Source organism: Canis lupus, chromosome 11 (genome assembly GCF_011100685.1).
Source record: "Canis lupus familiaris isolate Mischka breed German Shepherd chromosome 11, alternate assembly UU_Cfam_GSD_1.0, whole genome shotgun sequence".
NCBI classification, from domain to species: Eukaryota; Metazoa; Chordata; class Mammalia; order Carnivora; family Canidae; genus Canis; species Canis lupus.
In genome coordinates, this window is record NC_049232.1 from 13,668,020 (window position 1) to 13,692,709 (window position 24,690).

Consider the following 24,690-nt stretch of genomic DNA (forward strand, 5'->3'; position numbering starts at 1 on the left):
GAGCCTTTTAAACTAGTTGGAAACATTTAAATTTAGAATGCACTTTTTGGGGAGAGGAAATGAGAACACCTCATGATCATGAAATGATGCTTCCTTCTTTTGTTTTCAAGTGAGGCTGATAATGATAGTCATACATCCTGTTTCCATGAAGTCAGCCATAGGAATGAACAAGGCAATTAGGAATCATGTCAGTGTTGCTTCATCTTCATTTTAATAAAGAGACTATTATAAAAGCAGTTATAAGTTCACAGAAAAAGTGAGTAGAAAGTACAAAGGTTTTTCATTTACTCTCTCTCTCCTTCCATGCACAGCCTGTCCGACTATCACATCATTATCACTCAAAGTCCATAGTTTATACTACAGTCCACTCTTGAGATTGTGCATTCTGTGGCTTTTGACAAATATATAATGACATATATCCACCATTGTAGTATCATACAGAACTGCTTCATTGCCATAAAAATACTCTGTGCTATGTCCATTCACCCCTCTTTCCCAGCAACCCCTGGCAACCACTGGTCATTTTATTGTCTCCATAGTTATATCCTTTCCAGAATGTCATACAGTTGGCAGCACACAGTTTGTGACCCTTTCATATTCACTTACTTTACTGAGCAATATGCATTTACATTTCCTCCCTGTCTTTTCATACCTTGATAGCTTACTTCCTTATAGAGCTAAATAATATTCTATTGCATTGATGTGTAACCTATTGACCTAACAAAGCACATCTTGTTGTGTCCAAGTTTTGGCAATTTTGAATAAAGCTTCTATAAACATTTTAGTATAGGTTTTTGTGTGGAGGTTAAGTTTTCAACTTTTTGTGGAAATACCAAGGAAATGACTGATGGATTAAATGGTATGTTTACCTTTGTAAGAAACTGTCAAATTATCTTCCAGAGTAGCCATCCTATGTTGCACTCCCACCAATATAAATATGAGTTTCTGTTGCTGTACATTGTCACCAGCCTTTGGTGGTGTCAATATTTCTAATGTTTTGAATTTTAACCATTTTAATAGATACATCATGGTATCTCATTATTGTTTTAATTTCTAATTCCCAAGTAACAGCATAATGAGCATCTTTTCATTTACTCTTTCCCATTTATGTATTACTGTTGGTGAGGCGTCTGCTCAGATCTTCTGCTTACATTTATTATTTTTTTAAGATTTTATTTATTTATTTGAGAGACATAGAACATAAGCAGGGGGTGGGGCAGGAGAGGGAGAGAGGAAGAAGTAGACTCCCCATGGAGCAGGGAGTCTGATGCAGTGCTCTATCCCAGGACCCTAGAATCACAACCTGAGTCCAAGACAGATGCTTAACGAAGTCAACTTCTGCTCACTTTTAAATGGGACTCTGAACTTTCTTACTATTCAGCAGTAAGAGTTTTTTGTATATTTTGCATAACAGTCTTTTATTAAATGTTTTTTAAAAAAATATTTTCTATTCTTTGTCTCATCTTTTCATTCTCCTAACTACTGCTTCATTTTAAAGTTTTTCTTCTTCATCCTCCATTTGACCGTGGGTACCAGAAAGAATGCTTAAACATGGATAATGCCAGTTCACTGGAGTAATTTCCCCTGAACACCACATGAAGGTCTCAACCATCTATTGGTTGGTCATTGAGTAACCCTAAAACATTTTACTTGCATAGTCTATTGGTCAAAAAGTTCTTTGTGCAACTTATTAAACTCTTCCTGGAAGGAATGAAGGGAGTAGATAACATTTTTCCATCTGACAGATGGGAACTTGGATATTCAGATGTTAAAGAGATCTCCTGACCTTGACTTACTAAGTGAGCAACCACACTGATTATCAGCTACTTTCCTTCACTGGATTATTTAAGTTTGTGAAGTTTTCTGGTATGCATAAATTATAGTCACTTCAGTGAGTAGCTACATCTGTATACACCACGATTAGGCAGTCCTCTGTATCACTTTGTAAGATGCTTTCACTCCACAGAATTAAAGAAAAAATGAGAAACAAAAAAAATCATCCTGATGAGAAAGGATGCAGGGCAGCCCAGGTGGCTCAGCGGTTTAGCGCCGCCTTCGGTCCAGGGCCTGATCCTGGAGACCCGGGGTCGGATCCCACGTCGGGCTCCCTGCATGGAGCCTGCTTCTCTCTCTCTGTGTCTCTCATGAGTAAATAAATAAAATCTTAAAAAAAGAGCGAGAGAGAAAGGATTCAATGTGTACATGAAATAAGAAAGCTATTTTTGAAATACTGGTCTGCTTCTTCCTTAGCAGCCTTATTGATGTTTAACTGCTATACCAAAAAAAAAAAAAAAAACAAAAAACAAACAAACAAACCCTGCACACTTAACATACACAATTAATTTGGACATATGCCTATACCTGTGATATCATCATCAAATAATATTTATTATTAAGCTAATATGTTTATAATAAACATATCCATCACCCCCAAAGTTTCCTCATATCTCCCTCACCCTGTTTTGTCTTTTTAATGATATGGATTAGTAACCAAAGAAAAAAATACAATGTGTTATGACGTGTTATGGTTTAACAGGTCCAGCATTTAATTGTTCTGTAAAAAGATATTGGTTAATTCTTATCTCAGACACAAAACTCTCTGACCTCCCAATTCTGTCCATCAGACACTAAATGTGTGAACCGATTTTTTTCAGAGGAAAGGGGTAGAACATAATTACACCTATGTCTCAAAAACATGTATTGCACGTATTTGTGAGTTTCCTTTTCAATCACATACACCACACACACACACCTCCTATGCACACATACCCTACCAACACACACACACACACACACACACACACACACATGTTCTCATACTTTGAAAAGAGAAAAGAACTCTTTGTCCTATATAGTTTTCTTTTTTTCCCCCTGTGCTTTGAAACCGCGAGTTCTCCCACCTCAGAAGAGCAGACTGTCCTTTTTCTCCCTGCTTAGGAAAGGGAAAAAAAACTCTTTTTTTCTGGCTGAGCTGAGAAGTGGCAAAAGACTACTTAGCATGTTCTCTTCTACCAGTGTCCAATTGCTCAGTTTGAGTGTATTTTACAGTGGTAGAAGTGTAATCTGAACTTAGACATTGTTATGAGCTGAATGTGGGTTTCCCCTGCAAATTCATATGTTGAAGCTCCAGCTCCCAGGGTGGCTGTATTTGGAAAAGCTATCTCTAAGGAAGTAATTAAGGTTAATTAATGAACTCATAAGCGTTTTTCTTTCTCTCTCTTTCTCCCCCTCCCTTGTCTGCCTCCTAGTCTCCCCCTCTCCCACCATGCACACATACTGAGAAAAGGCCATGGTGAGGACAGAGTGAGAATGTGGCCATCCACAAGCCAGGAAGAGAGCCCTCACCTGGCATCAAATTGGCCAGAAACTTGATCTTGGACTTTCAGCCTCCAAAACTTTGAGAAAATAAATTTGTGCCATTTAAGCCATCCAAACTGTGCTGGGTTTTTTTTTTTTTTATCACAGTCTGATCTGACTAGTGGCCTTATTCTACTAAGCTACCGCCACATAATGAATCATTCTATAACTTGGTGTCTTAAAATGATAGCAATAATCTTCTTATGATTTCTGTGGATCAGAAACTCTCAAAGGGTTACATTGGGCAGTTCTGCCATGGTAGCTGTTCTTGTGGTTATAGCCAAATTCCAACTGGAACTAGGAGCTGAGGTCTGGCATCCCCCTCTCCTTGAGTAGGCTCAGGGCCTTCCCCATGGGGTTTTTCTGCACAGGCTGTTGGATTCCCTAACAGAATGAAACCTCAGGGTTGTCAGATTGCTTCCATGTTGCATGAAACTTTCAAGAATTAGTATTCAGGAAAACAAGGCAGAAGTGCCACTGTCTTCTATGACCCAACCTCAGAAATCATTGCTTTACTTTCATCCATTCTATTGGTCATAAGTAAGTCACAACCTAATGCATTTGAAGGAGAGGGTAGTTAGGCTCCACCTCTCTATGGTTTTAGAAGACCATGTGCAAGGAGAGCTATTCTGTGGCTACTTTAAAAATATAATTTACCACAGAAATGTTTGGTTTCAAGGACTATAATTTTCCCGTAATAATTTTATGATGCTAAAATGAAAATCCTTCCCCTCCTTCAGGAATTAAAATATGGAGTTGAGAAACAAAGAGATGAGTCATTATGAGTTATTTAGAATGAGTGAACCATGCCCCACTCTATTTTGTTAAGAGACCTAGAGTCACAGAAATCATGTTCAAACAGATACCTTTAAACTAACTCTCTTACCCAAGGTCTTTGGGGAGGGTTTGGGGTCTACTCGGTCCAGTGGAAAGAGGACTCTTCTTATAAAGTGTGAACTACAGAGCCCTGAGCATCAGCTCAGGGGATCTGACCCAGGACTGAGCAATGAGACACTCTGGTTGGACCCCAAATCTCTTCCCAGAGCAGAGGCAGAACCAAGGAGGGGTAGTGGTGGTGGTGTGAGAGAGACATGGGTACCAGGATGTCAACAAAATGGCAGCACTGTGTGGGATGGAACAGCGTGCAAAGTGCTATGCAAGATACTAAGAAACCGCATTCTACAGCAGCATCATTTAGCAAAGAAAGAAAAGAGAAAATTCTGCTTACTGGCAAGAGAGCCTTAGTTGTTCAGACTGGAGGAAAAATCAGAAAACCATAGGAGATGACCCAAAGGCTCTATCTTATTCATCTTTTCTGTCTGGAAAGGAATTATCTCCTAGAATGTAGTCTCTGGGGACACAATTTTTCTCCTCTTATCCCTGGAAGAAGCTTGCTAGAAAAGAGATCCTGTATGTTTCATATTCACAGTACCTTGCCCCAGTCCTGAACGTATGAAAAAGTAAAGAATGAAAGAAAAATCACTCAAAAAAATCTAGACTTAGTTCACAAAGAAAGAACAGATACTGCTCGAGGCTCCCGATGCCAGTGTTATCAAGACACTGAAATGTTAATTGCAGGTCCTGATACTCCCTCTGTCAACTGTTTCCCCAATCCAGGTCACAGGGTGAGAGGGCTGGCTACCAATTAAAAGTAAATCGAGATGATATTAGCTCACATACTGTTTTGAAAGGCAGAAAGGTGTTCTAGAAATGTATATTTTTTTATTATTTTATTATTATTTTTTAAAGATTTTATTTATTTATTCATGAGACAGAGAGATAGAGAGAAAGAGAGAGAAAGAGAGAGAGAGAGAGAGAGACAGAGGCAGAGACACAGACAGAGGGAGAAACAGGCTCCATGCAGGGAGCCCGATGTGGGACTCAATCCCGGGACTCCAGGATCACGCCCTGGGCCGAAGGCAGGCGCTAAATTCCTGAGCCACCCAGGGATCCCCTAGAAATGTATATTTTAAAACTGAATCTGACTGGACTGTGGAAAATCAACATGGCTGGGATCCACTGGTGTTAAGATGTGTTTAATTGAGTTGGCTTGCCAGTGCCCATTCCCTCTTTTGTGTAACTAGTGGTAGCATCTTTTTTTTTTTTTTTTTCCTTCTGAATGATGAATCTTCCTGAGCAACAACATACTGTGGAGGACTAACCTTAGCTCAGAGCACACTGAGGTTCAAGTGTTCAGGGAACTAGGAAACATGTTTTATAGTGTTGTCACTTCCTTTCACTTTCTTTCCCAATTTCAAGAAGGTATTCTACTGTTTGCGACAGATTAGCATGAAATCTTCCGAACCTGATTTTTCTCCCTATGCATAAACTGGTAACTGAAACCATGAGGGGTGCACATTCATGAAGAGGAATAGGCACTGAAGCCTTGGAGAATAAGTTCTAATTTTTATTAAATATTTGGAAGAGTGTATGGGGAAAATCTATCTAGTGATGTATTTTTCTTCCAAGTTTAGCATATTCCATCTTGATAATCTTTCATCACTGAAATTCATGCCAAACATTTCATTCTTGGGGCACCTGGGTGGCTCAGTCAGTTAAGCATCCAACTCCTAATTTCAGCTCAGTTCATAATCTCCAGGTCGAGCCCTGCATAGGACTCCATGCTCAGTGGGCAGTCTGCATGAAGAAGATTCTCTCTCTCCTTCTGCCCCTCCCTCTGCTCACTCACATTCTCTTTCTATATATAATAAATAAATCTTAACAAAAAACAACAAAAAACCCCCTCTCATTCTTATCCCCAACTACCTCTGCAACACAAAGTGGTCCAAGGAAACACTGCCGATCTAAGTGTGCATGATCAGAAGAATGAAGAATGTCCTTTCTCCATTTTGGGAAGATTTTCCACTCAGCTACTCAGCTTTGGGAGAAAGAAAGAAAACATCATGGATTCAGTGGATTCCATCTCAGTGCTCAGTGGAGGGGTAACCGATCTAGCCTAATTACTGTGCATACCATAAAAGTCACTGCCTCTCCAATGCCTTCCTGCCAATTAACCCACAGCACAGTTTGATCATCCAATGGCAGGAATTTCCTGTGAAGTGTTATCTTCAGAATTACTTCCCCTAGAAGAGTCACATCCCTGGAATGTTTTTTCATCCTGTTTCAACAACCCACAGATTTTGGAGTAGAATTCAAAGCCAAATTAATGGGAAGGCACGCTGGGTATCCACTGAGGATGTAGATCGAGAAGGGGAACTGAAATATCACTGGAATAAATTGGCTAAATGTAAATTGGTTTAACTCCTCACTGGTGTCAACCCGTCTGGGTTGAGTACTTTTGTGAATCTCACATGAGCTTGCTGTCAGCTGAGTTCAAAAATCAATAATGCATGTTGTTTTGCTTACCAAAAATAAGTGATTTAGTCTAATTATCTAAATGTCAAATCCCTTAATTTGCCTCCCAAGATATTGTCTCATCTAGAAAATTGCAAGAAAAAAAATTGAGAGAACTATAGAAAATGGGGAAATATATTTTGGGTTCTTTTTTCTTTCTTCTTCTTCTTCTTCTTTTTTTTTTTTTTTTTTTTTTTTGGACTTGTTTTTCTTTTGGTCACTTTTCTGTGAAGCCAGTGAAATCAGTTGAGTGATTGTTTTTTATATACAGTTTTTGTTAATGGAAAAAAATCAGTTTCTCCTACCTTCCCTAAAACAAGGAGGCACAACTATTTAAAGGAAATATGATATAAGAAGTGTCAATTTATTAATCTCTCCAGAGGAAGCCCAAGTCTTATGTCAACCTTGAGACAACAAGATCCATTTGATGAGCTTTGCAGCATCTTTATTGTAGGAGGCAATCCATAAATGGAAAGTATTTAAAAGCAGTGTTGACCTTGAATGGCCACTTACTAGGTATGTTTTTTTATTAAATAATCTGCTCCTTTAGTTCTAGTGAATCATGCTTTTGACTGTACCTGCCCCTCCTCCCAACACTTTACTAGTAACTTCTATAGGCTTATAGATTGATTTCCTTGCTTTTATTCTAGGACATTTTTTGTTGTTTGGCTAACCTCCAATTCATCATCAATTATGAATCCTTTCTGTCATTTATAATCCACTGAGAAATATCATGAAAATTTTACATCAAGTTAACTTGGTTTCATTCAGTCATTTGAAAGCTAACCATAGTTTTTAAGGACTGACTTACTCAGGGACCAGGTTAAGAACCCTATACATTTATATAATATACATTTTATCCTCACGGTCACCTTCTAAAAGAGATCCTGCACCCATTCAGGACAAGAAACTGAGGCCAAAACACCCTGCATTCATTCATTCTTTCTCTTTTTTTCTTTTTTCTTTCTTGATTTGCCTTTTTCACAGTAAGAAGTAAAGCTAGGATTTGACCCCCACTGTGTCAACTTTTGATGTCAAAATCCAAGCTCTAAGCCCCTGCACTGTTATTCATATCTTACCATTTATTGACCAAGTGAGAGGACTGTGCTTTGCACTGTGCATTTTGCATTCACTCCAGAAGGACTTGCCAAGATTCACAGCAGCTACATAACTTTTTTTGTGGTCTCACAACCCATGAGTGGCAATGCTAGAAGTCCAATGAGTGCTCAGGCTGTGTTAGACACTACACTATGATCTTTATGATTATATTACATCAACATTCAACATCTTTTATTATTGCTATTATCCATCTTTCTATGTTTCCCAATTCACAGATGGGAAAATGGAGTTGTAGGGAAGTTACGTGACTTGCTCATGGTCACCATAGTAAGAAGTGAAATTAGGATAGGAATCTGAATCTAGACCATTTGTATCCAGAGGTCATACTCAAATGCTGTCAAGTATAAAGAAAAAATTCTTGAAAAGACTCATCTTTATAAGAGTAGCTTTAGGTTCACAGCAAAAATGAGAGGAAGGTATGGAGATTTCCAACAGACCCCCCATCTGTACACATGCATAGCCTTCTACACATAGAACACCCCTCTTCCCCATCACAGCTGAATATCCATGATGAATGATGAACCTACAGTGACACATTACAATCACCTCAAAGTCTGGAGTCTACATTAGGGTTCACTTTCACTGTACATCCTTTGGGTTTGGATAAATGCATAAGGATAAGCAACCACCATTAGAGTTTCATACAGATAGTATTTTTGCTGCTCTAAAACCCCTCCATATTCTATTCATCTATCCCCTATCTCTATCTCCTGTAAAGAAAATTTAAAGTATAAAAAATGTACTTTAAGCCATCACAAATCTACAAACAACTATGTTAACACATTGACCTATTTGGTGTATTTGCCTTGTTTCCTAGAAAATTCTGCTTTTTCTATTTAAAAATATTTGTGAATATTTGTGAATATTTATGAATATTTTCTTATGGTATATTCTAAAATACTTGTGAATATTTTCTTATGGTATATTTTAGAAAACATGATTTCTAATGGGTATATTTCCAGCCTATTACAGATCTTAATTTTTAAATCATTAGGTTATTATTGGACATGTCTCTCTATTTCTCCTAATGAATAATGCTGAAATATTCTTGAACATGAAGATTTATATTCAAGAATACAGTCTTTAATTGCATACATACTGCCTGATTATTTTCTTAGCATAAATCCACAGAAATGGAAACACAAGGTCAATTGTACATCTTTAAGGCTCTTATTATATATTAACATAATTATTTTCAGGAAAAGAAAACCAAGTCACACTCCCTTCAACCATTTAAGTGCTTGTATGCTTGCCAGACCTTTCCTAGGATTGTTATATCAAAATTTCCAATTATGAAAAAAATTCATCTTGCAATTGTTTTTTTTTTTATTTTTTACCGAGTGTGAAAAAAGTTATCCAAATGTTCATTTGTTTGATTTCTAAGTTGATTAATTTAGTCCAGTGTTTACTGAGGGAGGGGAAAGAGGTGGTGAGACGTGTGGAGGAGAAAAAACAAGTGGAGAAGAGGTACCAAGATAGGAGAAGGCAAGACTTGACAACATATGAGAACAATTACAGACTTTTAAGTATGGAAATGACAGCATGAGAATTCTATTTTCCTAAGATTATTATGGAGACCAGGTGCAGAAAAAATTTGCAAAAACTGGAAGAGAATGCATGGGGAACCATCAGGGTACAAAGTTACTTAGAAGCTAGCTCAGTAAGAGACACAAGAAGACAGGAGTCAAGATAAACCAAAACTAAGGTGGTAGCCATCAAAGTGGAGATGAGGAGCTGGGTTCAAGGACATTTAGGACATGGAATCAACAGGGCTTGGATGCTTCTTGGATGTAGAAGAGAAGGAGAAATCTGAGGTGACTGCCACATTTCTGGTCACAGTTGATTGGTGGTATCTCTGTGGGTTAAGGTTGAGAAGAGAATTGGGACAACCCATGAAGACACCCAGGAGCCACTCAGTTGTCTAGATTTATCATTTGGCAGAGAAGTGGGAGTTAGGACATGGAAGCTCGAAAGTTCTAGGTGGGACCTGCGGTGCTAAGTCTCTGTATTATCACTGATAGTGTGGAAAATAATGCTGAACTCATGGGACCATGGAAAAGATCAAGGGAATTAACATTTATAAAGTGTTCAGTTTAGTGCCTGGAGCTTAGTAAATAATAAATAATGAGAGCAGCCTTGTTGTTATTAAAAAGAGGGTAGGAATGGTCATCAATGTGTTACTCTTACAATGAAGAAAGAGAAGCCCTAAAATGCATCGGGTTAATATTGCAGTGGGAGGAATCTAGGTGACCTTACAAAGAGCAGTTTCTATGAGGAAATAATTGTGTGGAGAGTTGAAGGCTGTTATGAGAGTGTCAAAAGGGGCACTGCAAGCAAGAGATGGATGAGCCTGAATATCGGATCATAAATAGAAAAATAAGTAACAATGTTTAGTCTCCGGAGGAGTCAGAATAGTAGCCCCTCAAGATTGTTCATGCTCCGATCCTTGTGACCTGTGAATATGTCATCTTGTGTGGCAAATGAGATTTTACAGATAGGATTAAGTTAAGGAACCTAAGTGGGAAGGTTATCTTAGATCATGGGGTGAATGCCATATAATCACAAGGGTCCCTAGAAGAAGGGGGTAGAAGGTTCAGAGTCAGAGCAGATGGGACGACAGAAGCAGAGATGAGACTGATGCAGCCAGAAGCTAAGGAATGTGAGCAGCCCGCCTTCTGCAGTCTCCAGGAGGGACAGAGCTTTGTGGGCCCTTCAGTTCAAGTCCCATAAGGTCCATTGCAGACCTCTGACCTGCACAACTGTAAGAAAAATATGTGGGTTGTAGTAATGAGTTACAGCAGCCATAGGAAACTGATAGAGTCCCTTAAGAGCATGGTGGAGGGTGGGGGTGGTGAGATCTAGGGTCCATGTAAAGAGATCCAACTTGGCTTGGACAGGTGCCTGAACTGCCCATATATGGTAAACAGTTGCCTGGATGACCACCAAGTGGCTGATCACCATAGCTGTGACTGGAATCTAGAACTATCCTTGATGTGCCATAGATGCTCAACTAATATGTACTAAATAAATTAATATTTCAGAGCATTTTCAGGTTTTTTTTTAATTGCACTCTGACCTCACTTCTATCTTCCCAACCTCCTCAGCTGCTCAAACAAAAGCTCCAAATTTTATCTCTTAATTTTAATTTTTATTTAAAGATTTTACTTATTTATTTGAGAGAGACAGAGACAGAGGACGAGAGAGCAGGGAGAGAGGTAGAGGGAGAGGGAAGATCCACGTGGAGCCCATGTGGGGCTCAATTTCACAGCCCCGACATCCAGAAATCAAGTCTGAGGCTCAACCCACTGAGCCCCCAGGCATCTCAGAAGCTCCAAATTTTAAAGGCTGCCCTATCTGCTCTCAAAATTGTTTTCATCTCCTGTGTTTTGCCCAGTGTTATTCAAAAGTGGACACGTCACCTGAAAGTTGATGGTGCGAGCTAAAACTTGACGAATCTCCGTTCATCCCTGTGGAAGAGCTATTTCAGACTAACCTTCTCTCATTTCTATCTTCCTTAAATGAAATGCCGATCTGAACAATTCAATCTCCGTTGAGATGAATTAGAAATTAGAAGCTTTCTCTGCAGGTTTAAGCAGCTCCGGGATTTGTCATTACGCTTTTACCAATTTCTTTAGAGGGAGCGAACGATAAAGATGAAAAGCAATAACCTTGCAAAGTACATATTTTGAGCTGGATTTGAAAGGGCGCAACAAGCTCCTGCTCACAAAGAAAAATCTTTGTGGCTGAGGTTCTGGGCTCCCGTGTGTTCATCTCTTGCTCCCACTGACATGCTTTGAAAGCAACAACCGCATCACTTAATTCAGCATTCAGAGAAACCAGTGTTACCCTTGCAGTCCACCGTGAGAAAGCCAAAATATGTGTGAGCTTTCCTCCAGGAGTACCGGAAGGGCCCAGAATTCCTGTCATCGTCAGCATCCACCTTTCCTTTCTTGAGACTGATGATTTCAATCTAGTCATGTGATTTGCTTCCTTTCCCCTACCAACCTGGACACCTGTCTCACCAACCAAAAGAGTGCTGTTTGAAGCTGCTTGATCTCTCACTAACTGTGGTTTCACATCATCTTTTCTCCCCCAAGCCTTTTATCCTGGGTTTTAGAAGATTATATTTTTTAAATACAATTCGTCCACCCCGGTCTCCTTTCTACTTCTCCTGACATTCTTTACCTTCCTTTGTTTCTAACTGCTTCCAGTCCATGAGAATAAGAATCTGACACTAATCCTGACTAGCAATCCAAGCCAATATTTGGAAGAGAGTATAGAGAGTGTTCTGGGAGATACAGAGGAAGAGAAGAACAGATAGGTGGGTAGGTAGACAGGTAGACAGAGAAATGGAAAATTATTTTAAATATTATTATCAGATAGCAAAAATTGCACCTGTGAGTGACTCCTTCACCGGCCCACTTCCTCCACCACTCAGGATTGCACAGATTCCCATGGCAACTCTCCTTAATTGTTACTATGCCAGGGTAGCAATTATCACATCCACAAAGGAAGAGTGGTCATTTTCTCAGTAGGGAAAGAAAAGAACCACAGTCTATGGAGGATCCAAGGAAGATGAATCATTTATACTCTTCTCATCTAAGTACATCCTGAAGCATTCCCTAGCACTTCTTCAAAACCTGTTCCTTGTAAGTTTGCTCATTAGGGGAGGAGAACGAACCCTTTCAGGCCACCGAGGCACCCTGCAACAATACCTAATCTACCATGAGTCTACGTAAGTAGGGCTCACCCTGTTGGCTTTTACTGGTTGTCTGCAAATGGACAGAAGCAGAGCAGAGCAGGTCAATTTACAGTCCTGTGGACAGTAATGAGGGAGGGGCTTGAAGGTACAGTTGTGCGCATGTGCGCACACCCACCCACCCACACATATTCTCCACCAACCTTAGAAGATTCTTCAGTGATGATTCTTTGGCTCAGGTATATAGATAAAAGCTCTATTCATACGAGCTTCAGAATTTCCTGCCGTCAACCATGACTAATGTTTGCAAATAAACCTTGGTTACTTTGTGTTTGAAAACGATGGTTAGTACCACAAAAGAATCCATAAAACAAAACAGACTAGAGCCTTCCCACAGTATATTTTTCAAATGCTTCAGATGATAAGGCTGGGCTACAAACAAGCAGTAATTTGTGTGCAGTAGTCTCTCCTCTGCCTTCATTATCACATTGGAACAGAAAAAAAATGCCTACTGGGTATCAGTGAGATTCACAGCTCATATGCCTCCAAAGCATCCTCCTGTCTACTCTAGGGTGGAAGATTCTTTATCACTTGACAGATACTAATCTTTGGAGCCCCTACGAGGAGCCAGGCACAATCCTAGTGCTAATGAAGACTGCAGTGGGTGGAACAGCCACACTCTCGTGCTCACCGAACTCACATTCTGACGATGGGCAATAGCCAACCAATGAATAAGTATATCCTATGACAGCTGATGCTAGGTGTTGCAAAAGCAAGCAAGCCAGCCAGCCAGCCGGACAAAGAGGATAGATACTAATAGGAGTGAGGTTTATTGTATGGGGGGTGGTCAAAAGAAGGCCTCTCTGAGGAGGTGACATTTGACATTTGGGGAGAATTTAAAAGAAATGGCTTTTCAGTATTGCTAAATGCTCTCAGATCCCCACACTGCTTTCAATAAATCTGGAGATGAAATAAACATCTGCCAGATGAAAGAAGAAAGAAGGTAAAGGCAGAAAACCTGACTGATAAATCCACACCGCTCCAATTCAGGGACTAATTTATGTTTCCTAAGCATGTTCAGAAAAAAGTGAAAGAGAGATCCCCACAGTGAGACCCTGTGATGAATCACCAGTAGCTAATTGTTGCCGAGCATCCCCCTCAGGAATGACATATCATTTGAAATCTGGGTGGATTTCAGGAGAGAAATGTTATTGCATTTAAACAATACCATTAGCCAATCTGATTTCACTTACTGGTATGCACTTTGTTACAGCTCTCTGGTCTAAAGATGAATTGCCCGATGGTTCTATTGTCAAAATGACAGCATGAAAAGAGAAGCATGTGGGTTGTAATAATAATGTGGTACATGTGTAGAAGGTCAGAGAAGCAACAGATTAACATTCCAGGGAAAGATTTCCCCTGGGACATCTCTTGAAAGTATCAAAGGCCAAAGATCAGGACACTGATAATGTGTCTGGCATTGGTGGTGAAATTGTTGTATGTATTTAGCTCTGTGGAGGACAGAGATGTGTTCTTTTCAATTAGTTGATGAAATCTCCCTTGAACAATGAAGAAGCCAAGCACAGAAACCGGCTTCCATGCAGCTGGATGAATGGAAATGAGGTTGTGTGAAAATATGAGTTGCTTATTTCAGATTAATGAAATAAATGTGAACATGTTCCCTCGAGAAAATGACTACATACCTCCCCACCCTGGAGATTGAAGGCTGCCATATATAGTACAACCCTTCTTCATTGCATTTTAAACCAAATTCTCAAGCCTGCAACCTTTCTGCAAAGTGAACCTGGGATTATTGGGTGGGGGAGTATCTGGGGTCCCATCTCGCTGCTGGCAATGTGGAGCTCCGGGGACAGAGGGCCCTGTAAGCCTCTTCAGGCATATGGATCTGGGTTCGAAACCACATTCCAGAATCTACTGCTGGGTAAAAAAAATCAGAGTCATTTTCCTTAGTTAGACACATACAGACCAAACCTTTGTAGGCAGATTTTAAAAGCAATGTTGACGGAGTGTTTAATAAAGTCACGATGAATGGGAGCCCTTGCTAAATGTCATGGTCTCTCTGTCGTTTCTTTGACGTTTCTGCTGCCTCACCTCCCCTGGTAGATAAATACCAGGTGACTTCCCACACATTGAGAGGGAATGGCCACTTTTGTTCTGTTGCAAAGACAAGCACCCCTTAACTTCAGGAAGATACTTTGTTTGGTATTACACTCAGGAGTTTACTATAAAAAATAAAGACATGACAAAAAATAAGGAGACATTGAAATTGTCACAATAACCATTTGGGAGGAGCGTGCACGATGGTTAGAGTGGTCACTGGATCCTGGGCATGGGTTTAAATTCTCACTCACTCTGCTACTACTAGCTGGATAACCCCCAGCAAGTTACTTGACCTCTCTGGGTCTTACCTCTTTACCTGCAAACTATGGGCATACAATAGTACCCACGTCATTAGGACTGATGGAGATTTAACTAATCTGCAAAAAAGCTTAAAACATCCATGTTACTCTTCACAATTCTCAATTATTTCAACCGTCTTAACCGTAATTCCATCCATGGAAGTGTTTTAAGGACATTTAAAAATGTTTTTCCGATGGAAACTTTAATGGTAATTCATGCTTTTATTACTAATGTGGGCGGTTGTTGGTGTTATTATCTCTTTGCCATAAGGTTTTATTTTGTTAGAGAAACAGGAGTGCCTGAAATTACAATAAAGTAGGCCTACGCTGAGCTGGCTCAACTTCAAATCATTTCGAGAAAGCAGGGTTGTCCTCATCACAGAAGATCCCTGGGCACTGTCAGAGTAGCCCTCTGAGGCGGACAGAGCCTCTGCCTCCCCCCCAGGAGGCACAGCTCACAACACCATTCTCGAGTCCCACCTTTAGCACAAACCTAGAAGACCCGGGTGGACCACCCTATCAAAACAGGTTATGACTCCAAAAAGAAAAAATTCCGTGAAGATACTGTATCTTGATGTGGCAAGTACAAATCTCCTCTCAAGAAAAACTTGTGGCCTCTCTTATGACTTGGGGGTAAGCCAATGTGTGGGTAAGGTGTTCAAAACCAACGGACAGAGCTCCTCATCATTGTGAGGTGCCCGGACAATGGTGTCACCTCCTCTTCTTGAGCCCTTGACGATTATCACTTGATAGCCTCTGAATCAACAATGAAATGAAAATGGAAGAGATTTTCTGACCTGGACCTTTCGAGGCTGCTGTAGAGGGCTTACAATGATTACCTGGGGAAGACGTGGGCCGATGGGCTCTAAACCAAGGGATTAATAGATTCAACAGCGGCTTGATGAATTTCTCTGACAAGAGAGGCCTAACAGACCCTGCCAGAAAGAAAGGGGAGAAAACATAAATGCCCCGTGAGAAAGAGCCAAATAGCCTTTTCCTGTTTCCTTAGAGACTGACTGTCCTATGCTACAGAATGTGCTGTTTCTTATAAAAGCTTCTGGAAATGCACTTCCTTACCCAAATTCAAAGCAGGGCCACAAATCATTTATAGGAGACAAAAAACAATAAGTAGTGTCAGCACAGAGGAATATATTTTACTTTGCTCTGCCATGAGGAATTACGGTGGGTTGTGATGAGTGGAATATAAAGTAACATAAGTTGCCTGTTGACAACAGAGTTTGAAATTATAAAATGTAAAACCAATATATTTCTTCCACACTATGAAACAGCTGGGGTATTTTTATGGCTTCTAGCAGGATACCATGCCATCTCTCAAAACCCTATAATTCTGTAAGCACGTTAAGTGCAGCCTGTTATTTATTTTGTTTATTTGGCTTCAAGGATTTCACAGGCGGCTTTGCATAGAATCAAAATGTAAAGAAAGTGATCAACACTGAATCGTGCTGTCTTGAAGAATGTCCAGCCCTGGCTCTATTACAGAGTGGCTTGGACATTATGTTCAAAACACCAGTGTATCTGGGCGGAATGCCATCTTTTTTCCTGTAGGAAGGCAAAAAAAAATAAAAAATAAAAAAAAAGGGTTCAATCAAAAATGCTTTGGGAATGTCTCCTTCTGTGGTCTATCCAGAATCTAAGTATAAAAATTAAGTCTTTTATGAGGTTGACAGCAGCGGAGTTCATATAAGATCTCTTTAAATGACAGATGGTGATAAGCGAGTCAACACTTCTGATGTGCTAGACATTAGTGGTGTCCCAACTACTGACCCACATTAATGCAGCACGCCGCGCTAACAAAAGGCAGAAAACTCTGCCCAGCATCCTGCCCAAAACAATGACTTGTTTTATCATCTTCATTCCGGTTTCTCTGTCCAACCCACGCCTATCAATCAGTACAAAACACATGGCTTAAATGTTTCAGCTGCTAAATGTTGGGGCTTTTATGTTTTAATCAAAGATCACATTTTCGATTATTATTTATAGGCTGAACTCCTGGGAGGTAGAATTGACTGGAAATTTGTCGGGACGTGGGAAGCGCAAGAGGTTAGTGATTTCCAGGGCAGCCCGGTGGAGCAGAGGGCTGGGAGGGGTCTGAGGTAGGGACCAGATCATGCTCCGCTCTAAGATGCACAGAGCCACCCTCCCCTGCGACAAATACCAGCTGCATGAAAGCAGTAGAGAATCGAGGCAAACATACTCCCCTTGTTTTAGACAGAGGCCTTTTCTTTGCCTCGTAGGCTCAGGAATTTGGCGAGGAGAAGTATCCCTCTTCACACAGCAGTCTGCCAGCTGTCAGCAGCTCCTGACATGACAAAAATCCCAAAGCCGGGGGACTGAGGATGCGTAATACAGAAGGGCCCAGTTGTGTGAGTTGAAAAGAGAGGAAACATCAGATGTTGCTTTTCAAACAAAGACCCAGTTTCATGCTTAACACCACAAAGATAACTTGGTTTTCTGTTCTTAGGATTAAAAAAAAAAAAGGAAAGAAAGAAAGCAAAAAAAGAAAAGAAAACCTTTGTTCCTTTGAAGTAAGAGCAAGCTATGTGAAATGAATTTTAACCAGGTTCTGCCAATATCTATCAGCGCACAGCATTTCATATTGTAGATAATAAGAGTCTGGAGAAAATGACAGGCAGGAGAAAGGGAAATGTGGAGGCGAGGGCTGGAGTTGGCAGGATCCAGGGCAGACAGGGGCTTAGGAGCCCTTTCGGGACGAGTGTCATGGGGACTTGAGGCGAGTGTGTGCCCGCTTGCAGAGGTGTGGATTTTTATTTTTTTAAAATAATTACTCAACCAGCAAGGTGGTGCAGGGGTGGGGGTAGGGATGGGGGTTAATCTTTCTTTTTAAGAGTCCTCCTGAGCAAGAGATAGTCTGTCAATGCAATAAGGACTCAGTCATAAATGAATGGAGCATGTAGCCCATTATCTGTGGTAATAAATACCATTTATTAATAAAGTTTATGAAGACCTTCTCCTTTAGGTAATATAAAGGTGTGAGGATTCCTTTTTTTTTTTAAGAAAGAAGCCAATATAAAAAAGATGAAATGTCCTCTGAAAGACAGGACCTAATAAAGGACATGATAAGATTCAGCGTGTGTGATACCCACAGATGGAGCAGTAGAACCATGAGGGGTTGGTGAGGCTTAGGCATCCTTCTTAAAACAGTGTTTTTAGATTGCTTTAGAACACTAGAGGATTTTTTTTTAAATTTATTTGTGAGAGACACACACAGAGAGAGGGACACAGGCAGAGGGAGAAGCAGGCTACTACGGGGAGCCTGGCATGGGACTCAATTCCAGGACCCTGGGATCATGACCTGAGAAGAAGACAGATGCCCAACCACTGAGCCACCCAGGTGCCCCTTACTAGAGGATTTATTTTTTTTAATGTGAAAGGAACATGTCTTAACCATAGCTGGTAGAAATAAATGATTGAGTGAATGAGTGAAAGAATGAATGAATATGAAAGCCTGAGATCCTATTAGTAAGGCTGCTAGCTGTTTCTGGGCTACTGAAAAGAGAGGCCAGAAAGCTAGAAGCAAGTCCAAGGAACATCTCTAATATGAGGCTTTTCTGTGGGTAAATTCTCCACTACAAGGAAACAGGATCAGCAATCATATGGCACTGAGATTTCGAGCCAGGCCATCAACTGTGTTTGTATTTCCCTATGGTTTATCTTTATCTTTTTTTATTCAGTGTTTTCCCCCCTTTATGTACGTGTGCACTTGTGTTTTGTTTGGCTTAGATGTGGCTGTGCAGAGATAAAAACAAGCAAAGTTAGTTTAAAGGTAAGACAGGTGATGTGGTGACAAGGGCACGAGACAGGTGCAGAAAATCAAAGGGTAAACCAAAGCAGTAACTCCTCCCTTGAGGGAAGCCCACAGGGAGCTTCCCCCAGCCTCTCTCCCTCACCAACACCAAGAGGATTTTGCTTGAGGCCTCCCTATGACTCTCTCAAGAGTCTCCAATGTGAATGTTCTCCCCATCATCCCAAGGGCAAAATCATCAATGGTGCGTGCATAACAGTGGGTGGGTTTCTAACAGCATACACCAAGAGTGATAATAATTTTAATTGCATGTGGTTGTATTTCCTGTTAATGTTGGAACAGAACTGCGATGTGTTAAAGCAACTGCGGATGACAGAGCAACTTGGAAAATAATTATTGTGCAAGAAAAAGTCGATTTCTCTGGAAATTCTGCATGCGTCTCACACTAAGTGAAAGGATACTACACGGAGGCTTAGCATTTCTGAGTTTAGACTTTGCTCTCTGCGACACTTGGGCAAAGCTTCCATTTTCCATTACTTCGAAGTGAAGTGAGGATTTGGGGTAAACGATTTCTTAGATGACTTCACAATTCCCTTTTCATGATGTCCTGAGAGAGAGAGCGTGGAGTAATGGAAAAATCTGGACTTTTCAATCAGCGAGACCTGGACTTGAATCCCAGCTCAACAACTCACTGTGCTATGATGTTAGACAGGTTGGCTCTCTGAATCCCTCTTGGCTTTTGAGATTATGTCAAGCACGAGGCTGCATATCAAGTTGTGTGTGTGTGTGTGTGTGTGTGTGTGTGTGTGTGTGTGTGTATGTAGCACAGATATATAACTGGAAGTGGGGGAATGTTAGTGATGATTATGGAGACTGCTCTGATTCCCCTTTGACTCTGGGCTTGCAGACCCAAATCATTTTCACAGTTTAATAGACAATGATCTGTCTGGAAAGAATCATCTTCATGTTCATCATACAGCAAAAAGCCCCTCTGATTTGTATGTTAACATGCAAGTTTAACTTGAAACCCCTATCAAATCCTTCCAGGACTTCAGGGTCCTTGGAGACTGCCCCTGCAATCTTGTTCACAGCAAAAAGCAAAGCCTGAAATACTGTAACTCATACAGAGTAAACCCAAAGGATACAGCTCCACCTTAGTAGGGAATCCATATAAGCCAACATTGACTCCTGAATAAACTCAGGAAAATGAAATGTGTCCAGCGAAAGGGCTCACAAGGAACCCCCAACCCCTGGAGGGAAGTCAGACGAGCACACATCCACCTGTCTGTCTACAACATCCGTTTTATTCAAATTATGCAACAGATCTACCCCAGAGCTAGGGCCTCTCCCACAGCAATTCTGCATTGTTAACTGGAAAAAGAAAATGAGTTTCTAGAGGAAAAAATAATAGAGCAAATAATTACATTTCTTAATGGCAGAGTGTGTTGGCATGCATAGTACATTTCTAGGGAGGAAATGTAAAGAAAATACTGATTTATATCTTGCAGAGATAAAATATATATGAAATGGTTTGACTTGAATTCTGTATTTTCAGAAAGCATACTACCCTATGCATTCAAAGTTTAGAAGTTCAGATATAGCCGACACCTTGAGATCACATAGTCAAACACCAACAGTCATTTTTGGAGAGGAAAGCTACTTTAACATTACTTGCCTGTATTTCACCTCTCTGAAGTTCCCCACGTCCCCTGACTTATATCCAACACAATATTTTACATATAACTTGGTCACTGAGCTAAATGTTCCCCAAATAGTTAGGTGATGTATGTGCTCATGTTGGTACCCATTTCCAAAACTCTACACGTTGACCACACATTGTGTGTGGCTAAGAACCTTAAAGAAATACCAAAGGATGAAATTCAAAGGGTTCTATATGTAAAGTCTGATTTTACAGACTGTACTTGACTATCAAGGCCTGGATTCTCAACCACCCTGCAGGAGTAACTCTGTTTTTAGATAATGCAACTTGTAGCTAAATCTAGGGTCTTTCATATTTATTTTTTCCCCAGGGTCCAAGGTCACCTCCTAGGATAGAAACTAGTCTCTTAAAAGAATAGTTTGTTTTGTCCACCAAAATTGCTTCCTGCAGCAGATAAAGACAACTGGCACATTTACTGATCCAAACCCAAAAACGCTGATAGAAGGAAATCATGAAACAGGTTTCCTAGCGCCACAGGCAAATGATAGAAGCTACTATACTCAAATGGCATAGAATAAAACACTGAAATGCAGACTAATTCCCCATACATCAGAGATTTAGCAATTTTAGGAACATTTTCAGTAAGTTAAGGTCCTTCAATAACCACCTGAGTTTCTAGAGTTTCTGAAAAACTAATATGCTCCAGAGCACCTAGCACACACATGGAAGGCCTGGGAAGATAGAATTCACTCTCTGCTGGCTTATTTTACTCTAAACAGAGGAAATTCTCATATTCTGCTGAGCCATCTGAATGCTGATAGAATGAGGTTTGGATTGAATCATGCCTTTCTTTCTGCATGGAACAATCTTCTACTCTTGCCTTTTTAGATTTCTGGTAGGAAGTCAGCCAGACTGACCAAATGATAAAATTTTCTTGAGTTTGTTTGTTTATAAAGATTTTTTATTTATTTGAAAGAGAGAGAGAGAGAGAGAGAGAGAGAGAGATAGAGAGAGAGATGGTGTGCGGGTAGGGGCAGCAGGAGAGTGAGACAAGCAGACTCCCCACTTGGCAGGGGGCCCAATGCAGGGCTTGACCCCAGAACCCTGAGATCATGACCTGAGACAAAATCAAGAGTCAAACAGTTAACTGATCCAGGTTCCCCTTGAGTACATTCATTAATATATAAATGATGCATTATTATCTAATATCACTGAGCTTAATTTGTTCATACTGTATTATCAACTCTGGATTTCATAATTAAACATAGTATCTAAAAAGGGTGAAAGCCTGATTTTCCTAACGACATACAAACAAAACTTTTGACAAATACCAAGGCACAATATTATACAAGACTTTCTTAAAATGTATAGGGAACCCTAACCAGATCTACAACCAGATATTCAAGATTCAGAGCTAGGGCTGTTTTTCACAATTTGATTAGCTCTAAACTATGTCCACGTATCAGGAAGCCTTATTTACTGAAGTAATATATGTATTTTATGTATATATATATATATGTGTATATATATATATATATATATAGTTTTTATTACATATATATCTTCATAATGTCCTTTCCAGCTATTTATAATGTTTACATAGGAGACAGAAACCCAGATTACCTAAAAATGTGGTAGGCATGCATCTCATTCTGCTCAGGAGGGTCTCACTTTTTGCCAGTTATCCAAGAATATTTATAGTGTCTACTTTCATTTTCAAAGGTGTCAATAACTTATGGTAATAAATTATGTAGTCCATGTACCAGGAAGGAAGGAAGGGTAGATAGATAGATAGATAGATAGATAGATAGATGGGATTCATTCTATGGATTCGTGACAAGGAAAGAAAGCACAAGGAACTGGAATAGCCATTAGATGGCCAGGCAAGATGCAAAGCTAGAACTATGCTGAGAATACCACCACACTCCAGGCACCCAAAGATGGCTCCCTATGGTCAGAGAGCAAACATTAGCAGGAGCAGAAATAACAGTAATTAAATTGTCAGTGATGGTTATAAAAATGGCAAGGAAACTGCTAGCAAAGGCTGGAAAAACATTGACAAAATGTTTATTGAAAGTTGGAAAAATGGTGCCCCAGATGACTTAGTAGTGAAACAAGTGGAAAACTGATTCTGGTGGGAAGGTGGAAGAAAGAAAGTAAGCTAACTATCTTCGAGATCACAGTAAGACAATTTTTAGGTAGAATGTGAAAAGGGTCAGATGGCTTCTTTAATTGCAAAGGTGTATGAGATAGCAGATCATTGAGCAAAATTTCAAGGGACCAGAGAGGGATGAGGAATTGCTGATTTGAAAAATAAAACTATTTCTCATTCCTATTCTGAAAAGATTCTCAAAGTGAAACACTGCCTGGGGTATAGATCAAGTATGTGGCTATAAGACTTGGTTAAGATTGCTAACAGATCTAAGGCAGTGTCTAAGATACACCCCCTCAGCTACACACACATATACACACACAGACTTAATCCAATCCAGTGTCATTTTATTTGTAAAAATTTTCATTTCTCTACTTGGAACTTTTCTTGATACTACAATATGATTTCCATAGGATTACATACATTATAGTTCCTCAAACATCTTTGACCATGTCATTTCTTAACACACAACACTTATCTTGAGAACTAGTGCTTTGGAGAGCAGAGTTTGGAAAACATGACTACATAAATTTAAAAAAAAAAAAAAAACCTCTTCTTTGACCTTTCCCAGTCTGGGAAGACTAGATGTCAGGTGTTGTATTAGCTGCATTTGTTTTAATATCCAATATAAATAAGTTAAAATAAATTCTTTATTGATTAGTAAGGAGACACACAGCAAAACACATGGTAGAGATATAAAATAGAAAATGCGCTATCTGGTCCATGGCAAGGAAAGTGATGGATCTGGTTATGTCCTGCAATGACTGATCTTGTCTTTTTGTGTTCTTGTTCAAATAGATAGCTACCTTATTTTTAATGACCACTTTGATGCTTTATGTTCACATACTCACATCAGGAATTTCAATTTGTCTCTATCACTGATGAATCAGGTGTCTAAGTTAGGACTGTGATGTGAATCATTTGAACTAGGTTAAAATCATGAAATGAAAAGAGACGTGATAGGTAACATGCATGCAGTTATGTCAAACAGATTTATATAGGAGATGATTATATTAACTAGCTAACATGTGTTTTACTTTTTAATTATTATAAGTAAACCCTTAGGAATATGTTACTGATTTTTTCCTTTCCCCATAAGGCCATTTCTTTAAATCCAAATTTCGATGTGGATGAGCTCTGAATAATGGATAGAAGTGTTGAATCACTACATTGCATACTCAAAGCTAATAGAGCACATGTTAACTCTACTGGAATAAAAAAAAATTCCATCTGGCACACACACAACAAATAAGCTCCATGTGGGCAGGAATCTTTGTTCTATTGTCCTAAGTGCCTAATGTCTGGCACAAATTTTTATTCAATAAATTAATAAAAAACAATTTGTTTGAATAAAAATTTGTTGAATTAAAAAAATAAAAAAACTCCTTGCATGAACTAGAAGGGAGAAAGTCAATTTTTTTTTTAAATTACTTAAGGCTTACTGCCAATGAAGGACTATATGTAATAAATGCCCAGCTGTGTTTGTTGATTTTGTGTCCTTCCTTTAACATGTCAAAAGATAGAAAATATAATAATTTTTAACAATAAAAATCAAATATGTAAATGACTTAGCTCTTAAAGGATGGATCTCTTACTAGTCATTTAATACCCTTACAAAATCTACTGCATGGATGGTCAAGGACCAAATTGAGAGATAAAAAAACGCATCATAGGTATTAAACATAATTAGTTTACCTTAATTTAATGTTAGATGTGATATGTGATTTCTAAAAAAGAGTTCCTAATGATATTAGATTGTTTTATCCTAGCAAAGAAGGCTTTAGTATTTGGAACAAATGATTAATCTTTTTTTTTTTTTAACCAAAGTTCTTGTTGTGCTTTCTCAACTAGGCATTTTAATTTCCAGGTTGACAACCAGTCAGAAAGAATCTATTATAAGTGATCAAAGAATATGCTTGATAGGCTAGTTTCTTAAAATGACAAGTAGAACAGTTTTGTGATAGAGAAAAATTGATGCTTTAATCTCTGTATTTTGATGCGCTGTATACCACGTTGCCTTAGCTGAAATGCATTTTGTTCTTAAAGCTTTCACTAAGTGTTTCCTCTTTCAAACACTTTGTCAGGTAGAGAGATGCTCTGGATGGAATCTGTTACTAATGGTGTAATAACTGTTTTACTACATAA

General features: G+C 39.4%; 1 long non-coding RNA gene across 7 annotated transcripts in view; it reads left to right on the forward strand.

Annotated features, from left to right (window-relative positions):
* Positions 1 to 21,857, forward strand: part of LOC102153457 — a 74,915-nt gene extending 53,058 nt beyond the window's left edge. For 3 of the 7 annotated variants that reach the window (XR_005366605.1, XR_005366602.1, XR_005366603.1), the window contains 3 exons: positions 16,951 to 17,010; positions 17,205 to 17,333; positions 19,076 to 21,857. This is a non-coding gene — a long non-coding RNA (uncharacterized LOC102153457). Of the gene's footprint in view, positions 1 to 110; positions 257 to 3,248; positions 3,412 to 6,138; positions 6,857 to 16,950; positions 17,011 to 17,204; positions 17,334 to 19,075 lie in introns of those variants that run through there. The other 4 variants (XR_005366606.1, XR_005366604.1, XR_005366608.1 and 1 more) reach the window with 4 other exon arrangements.
* The last annotated feature ends 2,833 nt before the right edge of the window (positions 21,858 to 24,690 follow it).